Genomic DNA, 13,084 nt, shown 5'->3' on the forward strand with positions numbered 1-13,084 from the left:
ATTTCTAAGAGAGTTCCTTTTACTGCAGTACTGAACACCTGTGAGACAGTCAGTCTTTGACTCTCATTCTTTCTTTAATAGTTTTTCTTTTCTTTTTTTTTTCTTCAAAGTTTTGGGTAGAGCTGTGTTGTACAACAATGAGAATTGCATGAATCTAATCCCAAGTGAAGCCTCATTTTGTAGGAATGTAAATATAAACTGAGAGACCAATCTAGTCAGCTGATAAAATTATTTCTTCTGAGCCAACTCTGAAATCATTCCTTTGGTAGTTTTGCTTGTAGAAAATGTAATGCTTGGTAGTATTGCTTCAAAGGAGAGAAACAAAATCCAAAACACCAACCAATGTTAGCCATTAAATAACTCCTTATGTTTCTTAAATGAAAACTTTTAACTCTGGGATTTGGAATTCAAACTGTATCTGCATTAGTTAAGAACTTTTATATTCAAGGATAAATTGTGACTGTTTACACAGGTCAGTAAAGCCTGTATAACCTTTTCTCTGTTGTGTAACCTTGTAATGTCGGTTTTTCTCTGAAGAGTGACTTCCAGTCCATGGATCTTTGTAGCTTGTGGGAGGAAGTAGCTGCATTCCTTCTAACATATCCTAACAACCCCTAGGTTGCAGAGGGAGGTTACAATATATCCTGAGAAGGCTGTTTACATTAGATCAGACTGGATGACTTCCAAGGGCCTCTTCCAATCTTATTTATTTTATGGTTAAATTAATTGAGCTGTCATGGCAAGTCATTATAGTAATTTTAGCAGATGTATATCATCATATGAGTACGGTAATAACTATGGTTATCACAGCCTTGTCTCACTGTGATAACTCATCGTGGTTAAAACGACAGTTTCTCAATTATAAAATTTTGAGAGGGAAGAGGAAACAAGTGACATAACTCATAAAACCAAAAGAAAACAAGCAAAACCCCAGCAAACAATCAAACAAATCCCAAGAAGCTATTTTATTAGCTATACTTCTTCAGTTTCTTAAGTCAGCAGAGTCCAAATGAGAGCTTGCTGGAATCAACTCATGGAATTCTTACCTATCCTTACCTATGCCTTTGGTCCAGAGGAGGTGCAAAATAATTACTTGGAAGTTCTGAAATAGCTGACCGGCTCATTCTGTATGATGGTGGATGAGAGTTGTAGCTGCAGCCATAACACGAGTACTGCTGCTGTTACTGCCCTGACCTGTGGAGACTTTGCACATTTAGACCCAGTCCACATGGCTGTCAGGTTAAAATGACTTGTAGGTTACCATGACTGTATTGTAACTTTTGGTTATATTGGAAAAATATGGTAAGCATGGAAGATTTTGAAGATGCCTTCAATATATTGAGTAGATAATTACAGGATTCAAGACTGGTTTGGATTTACACATGAAAACTCTGGCTTCACAGTTTATAATTACTGTCAACTTCCCAGCTGTCCTTGGTCTTGTTATTATAGCAATACATTCAGTAAAAGAGAAGCAAAAAAGCAACGTGCACTTGATACTACTTGGAAATATCACTGATTTTTCCCACATTGGCAGCTGGCCTCCTGGACAGGATTCACAGCTTATGAATATGCCAAGATTGATTTCACACTTCATATGGCTTACTATTTTGTTACAGCAGAGCAAATAACCTTAGATATTCCCGTACAAAATTAAAATGTTCCCCGTAACTGATAAAACTGTTCAGTGTCAACAGGTGGGAATGGGTTTTCATTTAGACCTAATACACTTGAACACGTTTTTGCAAGATCTCGCACCATATTGTACAACTTACAGTTTTGCCTCCTCCTGTTCCAGAATATCAAATCCATTTTTAAAAAAATGCCCTTGACGTTGCTCTTATTCTTGCTGTTACATATAATAGTTTTTTAAAGTAGCAGTTTATGCAAAATAGGAGGCAGTAGGTGGAAACAATAATTTTCATCTGATATGTATGAGAAGTTTTAATGGATTTTAATGCATCTTTAGCAGCGATACTATCAATGTTCTATAATCGGTTCCTTCTGAGTAACTACCATGGAATATTCAATAAATAAAGAATTTTATTTTTGGTCATAGGTTTGACTCCAAACGTGTGCTCCAAGTTAGTTTGGAGAAAGCTTTGTGGCTGGGTGACTTGTATATCCTATATGCTGCTTTTAGTTTCTCTGCTGTTTGTTTCACCAAGTATGCACTCTTAACTAATTGAACAGTGGCATTCATCTGCCTCGTTGTTGTATTTGTCTCTTGTCTACCTAACAGTTTTTTTGTGTGACTATTTTATGCTTTTATCTACACCAATTATTTACTGTCTGAGGCAAGGATTGTATACCTTGGTTGTTTGTGCTGCACCTAGCACAACGGAGCTGGAACCACTAAGTAAGCATAAGGCACCACTGTAGTTTTAATAGCAATTGTTTTGTTAAAAGCAGCAATAAGTATTATTTACACTGCAGTTGCTGAGCAGCGCTGGTGAAAAGCTGATTGTTCTTTGTCTGCATTTAGATGGTTCATTTCTTACCTGAAACCAGAAAGATGGTGCTTGTTTTCCTTGCTGCCAGAAGTGAAAATGCTCACTGACAACAGAAATGCATAATTGAAGGGCAAAACAGAATGAGGGCGGGAGTATTCAAGGCACCCTATCCTTTCATCCTTTTTTTTCTCTCTCACCTGAAATAGATTTTCCTTGTTTCCATGGCTGCACCAATAATGAGGTCATATCCATTTCCTGGTCTGATGGTACAGGTCAGGCTTGCATCTGACCTTGGAAGTCTGAAGGCTTATGAAAGTGATCTGACAGTGAAAATTCTATCTTCATTCAAGCTCAGGTGTTCATAGGGTTTGACCACTGTAATTGTGGAATCTATTTCCTATTTACTCACTCGAAGTATCTCCTCCAATTAGCATTTGCAAGAGTTAGACAGGAAAAGCTAGAATTGAGAATAAGAAAAAATTAGCAGAACTGCCAAGTTTATATCCCTTTACCAGTTCAGTTTTTGTTATGGTCCGAATGTCAAAGCCTTTTTTCATTTACAAAGACATTTGTCAGAAATATAGTCTGAAACACCAACTAGATATTTTCAATAAGGCAGTCGTCCACTTTTGTCAGTTCTGATGAATGAACCTGAGCTACTTCATTTCTGCAATTGCATTAAATGCAAAGGAGGAAGATAGCTTGTTTCCTCAAACTGACACATTTAATTTTAGTGACTATAAATAGTAGCAAAGAATGTCATATTCATTTTTTTAAGTACTCTGATCTCACCACGGGACCTTAATGTTTTCAGCATTTATGCCATACTGTGTGGCTTCTCTAAAAATTAATCACAGAATATAAATTTTGATTCAGATTTATTTTCCTACCTATCAGACTTTGAAAGAATAGAGTGTAGCAGAACATAGAACATTGGGTGAATAGCTCTTAGAAATTATTTCTCACTGACAGAAAATTCTGATGTGTATTTGTAAGAAAGAATCATGTTATTCCTTTGACTCATTTAAGCATTTGCCTTACAGCTTGAAATGCTGAAAGGTTCATGACTACGTTATAAGTTATCCATAGTGACCAACAAATAGTTCATGGCACAGCTGAGATACAACATCAGTTACTGTCATAGAAAGTCTTTACTGACATTGCCTTTATATTCTCTTGAGATTTCATTTTTTATTTTTCCTTTTTTTTTTTTTTTTTGTGAATTTTTGTGAACTTTCAAAATATTAAGTCATCTTAGTGCAAACTTGTAATGTTAACCTGTTTCCAGAAACATAGCATCTTTACTTTATCCCAGTCAATTCAACTCCATACGTACTTGCAAAAGATGACAGAAACCCATCTTTTTCCACATAGGGGATCTTACTAAGCAATCACATCAGTTTTTCGAGCTTTCGCCTTTCATCCAATTCTTATCTATTCCATCCTTTCTCCAAATAGACTGTACACCAAGAGAAAGCACTGTAGTGTGCCGGTTTCCTATACTCAAGGCTCTGTCCTTTAAAGCTGTTTATCTTCATTGGATCTCCTGGTCAAAACAGGAAGCTCATGAGACTGTAACTGCCATTCACTATCCAGGCAAGTCTACTCTGAACATAAAAGAAAATGAAAAAGCAGCATGTATTAGTATTATAGTCAGTATATCTACTCTAATTCTCAGATCAAAGGCACAAAGCTTTTCTTTTGACATTGTATGTGTTTTGTAATATCATGACAGTAAAGATAAAAAAGTTCTATTCTCCCCAGGAGAAAATAAATCATGCCCCAGGATTTTCTCAAGTGAAAAATGCTAGCTTGACAAAAATAACCAAAGATTAGGAAGGGAAAAATGGTATCGATTTTACTTTTAAAAAATCTTGTATTTAGAGTTTTGGAATCATGAAAGTCTAGTGATAAACCCATCAATCACTTTTTATTTTTCATTTTTTCCCCCAAATTTATTTATTTATTTATTTATTTATTTATTTATTTATTTATTTATTTATTACATTCAGTTTCTGGTTGTATGTGAGTTATGCTACCCAGGGGATTTTTTGTGGCGTTTGTTTGTTTGTTGTCTTATTATTATTTTTTTAATGAGATGGCAGACTTGCTGTATTTTTTTTTCTTGACTGCGATGCTCTCCTGTACACAGCAGTGATCAGGCATCTTTAATGGCAACTTTGAAAAGCCAACACATGGATGTTTGAAAACTGAAATGGTCAAGATGAAATGAATTAACAACACCAACCAAAACCACACACACACAAAGAAAACAAACAAACTCAACACAGGAGAAAAGAATATTATTACTATAAAAAATGAAGAATACTTTTCTGTCAACACACTCTTAGCTGAAATTTTTCAAGAAGGAAGAGTGTCACTCGAGATAGAAGTTAGTTCTAAATTGAAGGATGTGTTGGATCTTCTTTCCCAGTATTTGAGATAACGTTACTGAGCATGAGACAATTGCATCATTTCTATTTTTCATTATTTGAAGCACTTAGAAACAGGTAGATTGAAATATAATACCATTAAATGATAGAATTCTGTAATAAGTCATTAAGAATTCTGTCATAACTTATTGTGAGCATACTTTCGAGCTTTGAGGACGTTTTGAGTCATTTTTTCATGAGTCTGGATTCTTCTCCATGACCAATAATTTCAGAAAACAATTAGAGGATATCTCCTGCTATACTGCCTTTCTTTCCTTTGGGTGAGTCATTTTGTTCAGATTTTGTTTTATTTTATGTACTTCTGCATTCTCTGAATATCAGTAATTAGGTAATATACTGAATATAAATTCAGAATATAAAACAGGCCCTCATTAAACTAGCCTGGCTTAATTTGCTTAACTCAAATATGAGATTATTTTTCAAGAATACTTAGCATTACATATAGTTCCATGTGTATCCAAAGTACAGTTTGTATTGACTTCAGTTGCACCTGTGCATGTTTCTAAGCTTTTTACCCCCTTAAATCAGATTCTGTGATTTAATTCAAGCACTAACAAATGAGGAAAACAGAACTGGAAATTACTTTATAAAGTGTTGTTTAAGTAGATTGCCAGGGTATCCAGAACTCCAGAACAAGTCACTTTTAAGCACATATAAGAGATTTAGTATGTATGCCTGCGTAATTTAAAAGTTTAGCAAAGCCTTCAGAAGAGAAACAGGACAGTAGAAAGGGAAGTATTGAGCACCCCCTAGGTAACCAATTCTAGGGTTGATTTAACAGCTTAAGTAAAATTCAGTTTGAATTCACAACGGTCCCCACTGCACCCCTCTCATTCACTGTGACACCAGCATTTGCCATGTTATGTCAAACTTCCTACAGTTCAGTAAATTTGAAAGACTCAGGGTCATAGGTTCATTAATTGTGGTTTTCTCTCTGGGACCCACGGTGTAATTAGAAATCTATTTAATGAAATAATAACTGTTAAAGTCAAGCCACTTGATCACTTCACTCTTGTTATAGAAGTGTTACAATTCTAACCTATGCATGCAGAACACTCAAAATTCCTATTAATTTAATTTAATCAAAGTTGAATTTATACTTGCAATGATTTCTAGAGCCTGAAAGCTAAAAGCACAGCTTATATTTAAAATACTTTTAAAGTAAAAGTGTTTAATTTTCATATTAGATAAAATATCAATTATGTCACATAAAATATGGTAATATTTTTAGGTAAGTTAAGAAATAGAAGAATGAAGTAGCAAAAATCATTTTAAAATGTTTATTTTTGAAGCAATAGTGAGTAGTATTTAAGCATGATGTGCAAGGTTTGTGACCTTCTCTTGGTAAGGATGCTGACATTTTACTTTGTTTAATTCCCTTAACTCTCAGTTGATTTGCTTGTTTTTTAAAGACTTGCTTTGGTGTTTTTTTTTTTAATTTTTTTTTTTCTTCTTGAAATTGAGGGAATTTAATTTACTTCATTAACACATTTTGATCTTTACATTAAAAAAGATTACCTTTTACCTTTTTACCTTTTACTTTTTTACCATTGAGCTTTGAGATGACATTGCAAAGAACAGCCAGTATTCTGAGATCTTATGTTTCCATTGCCTTGCATTTCCATTTCAGTTTGAATAATTCTACAATTTACAAAGTTATAAAGTTATAAATAACTTTATAAATAAATAAACTTTATAAATAAAGTTATAAATAACTTTATAAAGTTATTTGATCTGCAAATCGAGCAATTGCTAAGTCTTGAGGTAAGGAGATTTCATTAAAAAATGATCTGTACTTGTAAGGGAACTGGCAAAAAGAGTTTTACATGAGATGACACTAATATTTTAAAAAAACAAACTCATTTTCTTTCTGGCAATGATTGTAATATAGAAGGCTTAAAATTACTATTGAAGAAAATCAATGTCTGATATAAAAGGCCATATTCCTTGTCATTTTTGGTGTTCAAAAATCTCTCAGTACCTTTTCAAAAGGAAATAGGCCTTGCTGCTGTTGCCAGTATTTCAGTTATGTCCATTTAACATTCTTTTGGAGTTTGGAAAGCAATAAGCAGCCTAAAAAATGATATTTTACATGATAATGACAGACATCTCAATTAAAATATATTGACTTTCCTGTATGGACTTCCCCAGTGCAGATTAATTTAAGCAGACTTTCTGGAAATTGGGTAGGAAAGTCTCTGCTTGATCTAAAATATTATGTGGTGATGTTCCTTCTCGCTATTCAAGTGCTGTCTTTTTTTCTTTAAAGACAAAATTGGTACATTTCAGTTCTGATTAACAAGGTGCAGTTCTTTCACCTTGGAAGAAATTTCATTATTACAAAATAGAGCATAAAAGACAAAGAGAAACATAGGAAATCAGAAGGAGATATAAAACAGATAACAAACTGCATATTAATGTCATTATATTGATTCTGTGGTATCTGCAGCTTATAAAGAAAAGAAAACCAAAGAAGGCACCAAGGAAACAAAATTTATATAAGCTTTTTCAAGGAAGATACATGTGGGACCAGAAAAGATAAATTAAAATAATCTAGCAGAGAGTAGAACATATAAAGATTTAAAAAGATAATTATTCATTTTCTAAAGTCAAGCAGTAGCCTTGAAGCTAAGAAATGATAGTTTAGGTAAGTTATTAAGAGTAGGGACTTAATATCAGAGCAGTAGAATAGTCTACTGAGAGGAACAGCTCTGCTATATAAATGCAGATATTTAATAACGAGCTAGGAAAAAATATCAAGTGACAGTTAGTGCTGATCCAGGACCTGATCCATCGCTTACTGCAGTTATCATCTCTTCTGAGGCTTTAAATCAGGTTAAATCAGTAGTCATACATAATGTACATTGTTTCAGAGCACTTGCGTATGTCTTTTTACTGTGGGTAAATAATATATATACCAGGTGATTATGATTTTATTTTTTTAATCTTCTGTAATTCAGATGTAAAGTAGAGATTCAGACAAATACTGCTCAGGTTGTCAAAAGCCTGAACTTAAATGCTTAATTTAGGTCTTATTTTTTCTCATTTTAAAATTCCATCAGTACAACGGTCTCTTCTAACTGTGAATCATCATGGATGTGTGTATTATATCAATTGTATGGAAATATTCAGCCTACAGCATATCTAAAGATTTTTTTTATATTTTGAAGGGATACCTAAAAAAAAAAAAAAAAAAAAAAGATTCCTGTTAGCTAAGTGTTGTTCAGAGACTATTTGGTATAAAGTGATACAAATCCATTGATTTTAGTGGAATTTCACTTGCCATGTTTAATGTTTTGGAGTATTTGAACTGAACATAATGTTTCTGTATATTATAGTACCCAAGCACAGCTTACAGATGTGACAGAAGGCAGTTCTCAATACCATTCACAGTTAACTTTTAAGTTCTTTGTTAGTTTTTTTTTGTTTTTTTTTTTTTTCTTCTGAAAAATCATCATTCTTTTTAAAGAAGGTAAGTATTATTTTGTATTCTGAGTGATAGCAAGAAGATTAATTTTGGCACTAATGTAACTGAGTTAAATATCATGATCTGGAATCATGCACTTAGTGTGCACTCATTATACTTGCAATAAGTTTTTCCAGTATCTCCCTGAGGGCTTGTTGGTATAGGAATAGGAATATTACTTCAGAAACTGTAATGCATTTAACTTACATTACCTGGCAACCACTCACATCTTTTTTAAAAAGTGAGTTATTTTGCGTCTTAGTAAGTAATCTTTGGAAGAGCATGCCTCCTACAGTGAGTTTGTGTCCTTAATGTTTGCTGGTAGTCCCCAAGGTATCTTGCTTTGCACCAAGACTGGCATGTCTGCATATGTGTGTGTAGATATGTGAAGATGTGTTTCATAGATATGTGTGTTGAGTACAGCTTAACCAGAGTTCATTCAAATACCAGCATTCATACCAGAATTCATTTTTCAGTAATAGTGAATTCATATTCCTCTTATAAGAACTGGTCTTCAGTGAAATCCTCAGGGGATCTCTGCACAGCTTGAGAACTGGACTACCATTTTGGAAAACAGCGGGCAAAATGGGTACATTTTGCCTCAGAAGGAATCATTAGAATGTGAACATAGAGAATACAACCTAACACTGAAGGAAGAACAGCTATTCCTAGAACTGGAATAAATCTTAACTCAAAATGAAAGAATGCAGTTACAAAGAATGCCGATTTATTTGTTCATTGGCTAAGGAATGAGCCTGGTGATGTTTTCCTATAGATCTTCCAGGTGATGTGGTTATGCATCCAGACTTGTAAAAATTTATACTACTCCAGTTCACTTTCTTTGGATATCGAGCTCAACAGATCGTCTGTGTGACCAAGCAACATGTAACCTGTGAAACTTCTCAAACTTTGGTTTTGATGCAAAAGAGTAATGAAACACCCAGTCAGCAGTTGGCAGGGAGATCAGAGAGAGCAGCTGGGACGTGCTCTTTAACAGGTGCAACCACGGAACTCCTGGGACGGATAGAGAAAAAACATTTCTTCAGTACATTCATAAAAAGGAATAATCTCCTCTTCTGAGTCACGCTATACCATGTGACAGCACAGAAACCAGTTATGTTATGTTAATGATAGAGGGGAAAAAAAATGTAGTGTGAGTTTTAGGGAACTGGAATATGTTTCTCAGAGAGACTCTGCAGTCTCCCTCCATAGAGATTTCCAGAACTTAACTGGAGAAAGCCCTGAGCAACTTGCTCTGACTTTGAAGTTGGATCTGCTTTGAGATGGGGGGTTTGCCACATGGCCTCCAGAGCTCGTTTCCAAATTAAATTATTCAGTGGGTCAGTGATTCTATATTGCTAGGGTCAGTTAGTAAGCTAGAAGAAGACAAGTGTCCTTCATGTAACTGACTGGAAGGCAAATGAAAGCAACAGGAAGATTGAGTGGCCAAGGCTGGGAGTATTGGATTCCAGTTCGTAGGTTAGCAATGGACAAGTAGAACACTATTACTGAAGAGGAAATCTCTTCATGATGCATTCTATTGAACTTAGTTCTCTCTAACCTCCTGAAGACTGAGCAGTTTCATACAGATGAGTATTTGTAATTGTATAATTCATGGGACTATATTATGATAGTAAACCAACTAACTTTTCTGTATGTGCCATTCAGAGGAAGCTTTTTTGAGAAGCTACAGACTTCTCCTACATTCATTGAGTGTTGTGGCTAGACTCTGATATTTTGATCTAAGATTTTTGTACAGTAGTAGGGAAGGTGAGGCTTATCAAGGAAGGCATTCATCTTTTTTAATGTGGAAACATGGAAAAGAATATGCAGATAGGTGAGAGTATGTCACTTTGTCCCTGATTTCAGTACAAACCAGGTTTGAAAAGACATTTGCAGAAATATGTATTTTTGGCTCTAAGAAAGGATTTGATTGGTTGGTATACAGCATTTTTCTTCATTTTTCTTAGTTACTTTTTCTGACTATTGAAAAATGCCTCTTAACTTTAGCAAGGAACAACTCTGAGAAATAGAACTTGTCTGCATTATACAAAAGTAATGGGTAAAAATGCAGTTTCCAGGAAGGAAAAAAAAAAAAGATCCTAGCAAGTCAGTGCCTTAGTAGTCATTTGTACTTGGCAATTACATTAATTCTGTTTCAGTTAGACAGAAATCTTGCTGCTGTTCACAGCAGTATTTTTTTCGGATATTGATATGATGTCGCATTACAACAGTTAAAGGCTAACCGACCGACTGAAGTGAGGCAGAAGCAACTTAATGCTTACAGATTACATGGTGAAAAAACCTGAAGTAGCATTTTAGTAAGTGTCTGGGTATTTGAATTGCCAGAGTAAGTACAAATCTAATTCTTGCATTAAAAACCATACTATTGCTCTAAGAATATATTTAATCTGTTTGGAAGGTGAAACCGTTGACCTATGAGAGATCTGATAAAATTTAATGAAAATGTAGTTCCTCATAAACTAAATTTCAGGATCTTAGAGATGGAACATCGGAGTCATCATGAGTTATTCAACTGGTGTACAAACTACATTGTGATCAAAAGTAGAGATATTAAAGAGCTTATCTAACCTAAGTGGATAGAGCTGAAAACATGTATGTGGCCTTAGTTACAGCATTTCCTGTTTGAATGTTTTATAATGTATCCTTATATTGTGGGGACACCAGGCTTGTAGGTTCACAAAGGGCTCTGCTGCCCTGGTTACCCACTGGGATGTGTGTGGTGGCTTGGAACCTGCGCACTCACCAGGTGGTTGAGCCGGAGTCAGAATCAAGGAGGTCATATCAGTAATATAGGAACTGCAGGCAGCTCCCTTAATTTTGCTTAGAAATCTGCTTCTCACAAACAAACAAACTTCACTTTACAGATTTTTTAGTCCATGAAGCAATTGCAGACACATTTTGTGATTGTGTTTAGAGCCAGGTAAATCCCCTCTGCACTGAGAAAAACCATCAGTGGGAGAGCACTTCTGACCAACACGGGCAGCAGCTGTGGGCCTTCTTAGGTGCTTCAGATTGATGTTCATTCCGTATGAACGCATCAGTGTATGCACACATATGTTCTACCGCTGGTTTGTCTTTTCTAAACACAAGTGGTTTTGGAAGTTGCTCTGGTGAGCTGACTTAATTATTGGATCAGTCAGTATAAGTTGCATATTACCAAAGAATAAATCTTGATTTTTTTCCTGACAGAAGAAAGCTAAATTCTTGTAATGAAAAGGAATTGGTGATAACTGATAGTGATAAGGTAACCTTAAGAGAAGAGCCGTCACTCTGAATCTTGAGAGAAATTAGAAAGAACAAGTGGTAATGTGGAGAACCGTTTAAAAATGGGTGTTCGTAATACCAGTAAAGGACAGTCATCAGGTTTGACCTACAGAGCAGAGGGCAAAGAAAGCTGGTCTCTAATTTCCAGTTTATGCCCAGACCTTCAGTTTGGGCTGCATCATATTTTTGAGAAAGGTGTGTGATCATAATTTAAGGATTTGAAATAATGGAGTATCCTTTCTGTACATGGGTGAATTATTTCATTGGTTTTCAGTATTTTAGTTGTCCCCAGCAGGGAAAAACATGCATGTATATATGCCTTAATTCTAGTCTCCACTTACTGGCAGTTAAGTCAATTGCAACCTCTTCGTGGATTACATAAGTAGATTGCAGTTTTGTTCTCTAATTTTAATGTAGGTTATTTCTAATTTTTAACCATTCACTCAGCTCTTTCTCTCCATCTTTTTCCAGTATCTCTTCTAAAGCAATGACAGTAGAAATGATTGCAGCATCCCAGCATTGATCTTTCTTATTTTATATACTGCCATTATAAAGAGAGAATACAGGGAATTATATACCCCTGCGTATATGTTCAAGATAGAAATATTAATTCTGCACATTGACAGACTGTCTTGAAACTGAATGATTACTCTGAGCTATGGTTAGCTGCATGCTATTTTGCCTCCAGTTTCTTATGTAATATAAAATGGCCAGGGTATGCTGCTTCCTGATTCTCAGTTATCAGTTAACTGGTTTTATATATATTACATAAAATCGTCGGGTTTTTTTGGAATACTTTGTGTTGTTAAGATAGATTTATGTAGGTTAAATACATTTTCATAATGGGGCGTTAAAAAATGGAAAATTGAGTACTGACTGACGCTCAGCATTAGAATCTCCTGTGCTTATTTTCAGACTTTTATAGCAATATTTGTCATTTTAAGTCTCTGTGCTTTTTTAGATGAACCATTCACCCTAATGAATCAAAAATGTTAAAGCTTCCATACTATTATATTTTTTTGTGATTTTTTTTGCCTTTTTACCATTTCTGAATCTCAATAGAAAACTTGTTTTGTTTCTTTTTTTTTTTTTTTTAATGAATCTTCTTTGAAGTCTATCAAAGGGTATCTTTAAGAGCTGATATATTGGGTATCCTGCAATGCATTAGGCTACAAAATAATGGATGCAATTTTACTTTTGCTCCAGTGCTAATTTCTTGAATTGTATGGTTTCCCATTTCTGTACATCTCTGGATTTTAGTTAATTGCAAAGTTTTGTAAAATAGAAATTTAAATCAGTTTAATGGTTTAAGCAGTATTGGGCAATTATTGCAGGATCAGAACCTGAATGTTTCTTCTGTACTTATTACTACTGAATTGTATCACTTTCTAAATGCTCAATTTGGATTTGGCAGATACTATATA

General features: G+C 34.6%; 1 protein-coding gene across 1 annotated transcript in view; it reads left to right on the top strand.

Annotated features, from left to right (window-relative positions):
- Window positions 1–13,084, top strand: part of PRKN (parkin RBR E3 ubiquitin protein ligase) — a 681,807-nt gene that overhangs the window by 70,399 nt on the left and 598,324 nt on the right. The gene's annotated exons all lie outside the window — the stretch shown is intronic.

Source organism: Meleagris gallopavo, chromosome 2 (genome assembly GCF_905368555.1).
Source record: "Meleagris gallopavo chromosome 2, MGAL_WU_HG_1.1, whole genome shotgun sequence".
Taxonomy (NCBI): Eukaryota; Metazoa; Chordata; class Aves; order Galliformes; family Phasianidae; genus Meleagris; species Meleagris gallopavo.